The sequence below is a fragment of the Oryctolagus cuniculus genome, chromosome 3, assembly GCF_964237555.1.
Source record: "Oryctolagus cuniculus chromosome 3, mOryCun1.1, whole genome shotgun sequence".
In the NCBI taxonomy this organism is placed as follows: Eukaryota; Metazoa; Chordata; class Mammalia; order Lagomorpha; family Leporidae; genus Oryctolagus; species Oryctolagus cuniculus.
This window is the reverse complement of record NC_091434.1, coordinates 85,172,282-85,176,856: the sequence shown is the minus strand read 5'-3', so window position 1 is coordinate 85,176,856 and position 4,575 is coordinate 85,172,282. Positions and strand designations below refer to the sequence as shown.

General features: G+C 33.9%; 1 pseudogene; it reads right to left on the bottom strand.

Annotated features, from left to right (window-relative positions):
* Positions 1 to 2,979: 2,979 nt before the first annotated feature.
* Positions 2,980 to 3,740, bottom strand: LOC138848871 (TATA box-binding protein-associated factor RNA polymerase I subunit D pseudogene; annotated as a pseudogene).
* Positions 3,741 to 4,575: the final 835 nt, after the last annotated feature.

The window sequence follows — 4,575 nt, the reverse complement described above, 5'->3', positions numbered from 1 at the left end:
ATCCCTAGCTCCAGCAAACATTGATCTGCTTTTTTGGATTTGCAGGTTAATTTTTGCGGTGTACTATTTCATTTAAATGGAATCAACATAACATGTACTTTTTTGTTTCAGATTTCTTATGGGGATTCCCTTGTACTGTGGTATGTTTCTGTAGTTTATTCCATTTTATTGCTAAGTAGTATACTGTCAGCTTGTCACAAAATTTCTTTCTTTACTTACAAACCATGCATGCACATTTGAATTGTTTGCAGATTTAAGCTATAATGAATCAAGTTGATGTCAATTGTTTTTTACTAGTCTTCATGTAGAAATGTTTTCATTTCTTTGAGGAATAAATACTTACTAGTCAAACTTATATATCATGATAAATGTAAATTTAACTTTACAAGAAACTGCCAAAATAACTTCTAAAATGATTGTTTTGCATTCTCAAAAATACTATAGAGGAATTCCAGTTGCTCCATTATGTTTCAGCTCTGCAATACTCAATCTTTCTAGCTTTAACCATTTCAGTCAGTAAGTAGTGTTACTTAATTTGATTTCAATTTGTATTTCCCTAGTGGATAATGATGCTATAATGCTGAACTTTATTTTTTATGTGTTTATTGGCAATTTAGATATATTTTCTGAAAAGTGTCCTTAAGTTTTCCATCAATTTCTGTAGGGCTGTTTGCTTCCTTAAAATTGAATTTAGAAGTTCATATATACTCTTGTTTTCAAGTCTCTTGTCATATCATGTAATACAAAGAATTTTTGCTGGTTTGTTAATTGTTTTCATTTTGTTAAGTCGATGTCTTCCAAAGCACAGAGATTTTTAATTATCATGAGTCTGAATAAAAATTTTCTTTCGTAGTTGATGCTTTTGGAGTCCTAAGAAATCTGCTTACTTCCTGGAGAGCAAGTTTTACTTTATGTTTTCTTCTGTATGCTTTATATTTTGAGCATTTACATTTAAGTAAATTTCAAATTATTTTTTGTATACAATGTGAGGTAGAGGAATGTTTCACTTTTTAAGCACATATGTCTTTGTTCCAACAGAATAAATACTGTTGCCGTTGACTATCTTGACATATCTGTTGAAAATCAATTGACTATCTAAGTGTGGATTTAATTCTGGACTTCTCACTCTTCTTCATTGATCTATATATTTTAATTTCACAAATAACACATGGTTGTGGTTACTGTAGTTTATATTACAACTTGAAATTAAATAGTGTCATCCCTAACTGATTTTCTTTTTAAAACATGTTTCCATCATTCTAGTTTATTTTTGGCATGTTCATACATTACTAGAAAAAATTACCAAGTCCTAGAATTAACACATTTGGAATTTTGATCTGAGTTTTATTAATCTACAAATTAATCTGGGGGAAAATTTGCATCTTAATAATATTAAACCTTCGAATTCGTGAACAGTTTATTTTAATTATGCCTAGTATATACCCTGTAGTATTTAAATAAGTTGAAGATTAATGAAAAGTGATTTGTAGCCTAGGATAGTTGTACTGCAGTAAAAGTTCAATGTGCACAGGAAAGTAATGTGTATTCTTCAGTAGTTAGGTGACATGCTTGATAATTGTTAGTTTGAATTGACTAATGCTGTACTTTAGACATTCTATGTGTTTGTGATTTTCTATCTGCCAAGTGTATGAATTAGTATAGTAATAAAGCTTCAACAATAATTTTGTCTATTTTTTCTTGCACTTATTTTTAGTTTTTTTTTCATATGTTTTTAAACTCTCTTTTTCTGTAATACACATTTAAGATTCCTAAGTTTTTTTTAATGTAGTCTATTTTATCGTTATGACATGAAAAAAATTCCTCTTTACTCCTAGTAATGCTCCCTCTCATCAAGTTTATTTTATAGATTTCATAAGAGGGAATCAATTTAAGACCAATATAGACATTCCTGCTTTGCACTTATTAATATTTGGATAATATGTTTGTTTCAATGCTTTTTATTTTAATATAGGAATCTTTACATATCAACTGGCTATTTAGTACAAAACATATAAATGGCTCTAGCAATTTTATACAGGATGGCAAAGTATAACCTTTTATTTCTCAAACAGTTTGAGGATCCCATACATCTGTGAGTACCCAGTGGTAGTGAATTAGGTCAACTGATGGAGATTTTGGCATAGAAGCTATGACTTTTAATTGGTATGTTTATATAGCTGATATTTAATGTAATCACAAGTATTCTTGAGAACAAATTTACCCTCCTGAAATTTATTTTCTATTTTAAAATATTTTCTTTGTTTCTGTTGCATTTTTGTTCACTTTTTTTTTAATTGGTAGGGAATTTTATTTCAGTCTGTACACAAAACATTTGCTAGTGAAAGGTCACTGCTGGCTAAATAAACCTGTCAAATAGATCATTCCAAATACACTAATAAAGGTGCTTGGACATCTCATGTAAGATTTTTGGGGGTGCTGATGTGGCATAGGTTAAGCCTGGATGCTCGCATCCCATATGGGTGCAGGCTCAAGTCTTGGTGCTCCACCTCTGATCCAGCTCCCTGCTAATTCCAGTGGGAAAGCTCTGCACCCAGTGGGAGACCCAAATAAGCTCCTGGTTTTGGTCTGACCCCATACTGGTGGTTGCAGCCATTTAGGGAGTGAGCCAGCAGATGACTTGTCTTTCCCTCTAACATTGCCTTTCAAACAAATCTTTTAAAAAAGGACTTTTTAAGATTAATATCTGTACTTCATTGTTTTAGTGCTAAAGTGACACATGTACAGTCTATTACTCTGAAATCAGTAAATGCTGACAAAAAGAGCAGGATCTTTTATTTAGGTAGTGTCATTTCACAGCTTTCCCCAAATGGTAAGATTTAAGATGTCTTTTTCACAGACTTGTTGAGCGCTTTTTTTTTTTTTTGGCCTCACATGGTTCTGGATTTAAGAATTTCTTCATCAGCAGACTGGCATCTACAGCCACACTTACCGTTTCTGGTCATGTCTTTCTGCGAAGAGTCACGTTTCCTGTTCATCATCTACCTTCTTTGACTTCCATGTTGCTGTCTCCTTTTCAGGAGGTTCTGTCTTCTGTGCAGTGTTTTTGACCTTTGAGGCTCTCTTCTTAGATGAAACAGCTTGTTTCATATTCTCTTGTTCTGAATTCACATTCATCAGCTTTGGGAATTCAGAATTTATTATGAAACAACCACTGTCTTCCAATCTGAAATCACATTCATCCTGTTCAGGGTGTGCTGCTTCCTCATCCTCTGCCACTGATTCTTCAACAGGAGCCACAGATCCATCCTCACCGAACACTTGTATCTAGGACTATCAAGGTCTTTTCCTAAATCTTCACCAACCTCCATTTATTAAAGGTCTTCTTTCAGGTGATATTCACACTTCAGTTTTTCAGTGTGATTAAAAATTCCTCTTGCAACAGCTTGCTCAAGGGTTACAATTCTCCTCCCAGGTGATGGGTGAGTTCCATTCTCTGATTCTACACATGAGAACCTAGGTCCTTTGTCTTTAAATTGGTTTTTATCTACATGGGATATTTTAGTGTCTTTCCATCCTTTAGGCCTACCTTTTGGTCTTCCTGTTGCCTTGTATTTGTTTTTTTTTTTTTTCCTTCTTTTATGTTTCTTTTTCTTAAATTTTTCAATAAGTGCATTTAGTGTCAATGGTCTTGGTCTTGCTTCTACAGATGAGTCACTTGATGAATCTTTCATTATCAATGTCCATATCTGCATCTGATGTCAAATAGTCAAGAGGATCTACTTCTGATTTGTCCTCCAGCGTGCTGACAACCACCTACCTAGTCCAACTGCACAGAAGAAAAAAAGACATTCGCTTTTAAATTAAACATGTTATCTCCATTTAATGTCTACTTTCAAGGTATGAGCTATAACCTTTGTGCTTTATATTTTCAGTAGATTCTCTAGAATTTGCAGTATCATCTTTAACATATCACAGTTATACTTTAGAAGTTGGAAAGTTTTATCTATAAAGGCCAGAGAGTAATACTTTAGGCTTCATGGGTCACATAAAGTCTCCACCATACATCCACGTATTTTTAAAATAAGTTTTGAAAATGTAAGCAACTTTATTTGGGGACCTTATGGGCTTATGGATCTTGTGGTCCCTAATGGGTGCTGGATTGTGTCGTAGCTGCTCCAGTTCTGATCTAGCTCCCTGCTAATGCACCTGGGAAAGCAGTGGAAAATGGTCCAACTGCTTGGGCCCCTGTTAACCACAGCTGAGACCTGGAAGAAGTTCCTGGCTCCTGGCTTGGACCCAACCCAACCCTGGCTGTTGCAGCTTTCTGGGGGTGAACTATGAGTTGGAAAATCTCTTCCTCTCTCTCTTGCTCTCTGCATCTCTCCCTTTCTGTAACTCTGAGTTTCAAATAAATAAATCTTTTTAAAAGTTTCTTTTATCATTGGTCTTCAACAATTTCACTGTGATATCATTTGGTGGTTTTATTTTATTTTCTTAATAAATAAAAGGTTTTTATTGTTACTGTTTCTATATTTGTCCTAACCTTTTTTTAAAAATTTTTTTGACAGGCAGAGTTAGACAGTGTGAGAGACAGAGAGAAAAGTCTTCCTTTTC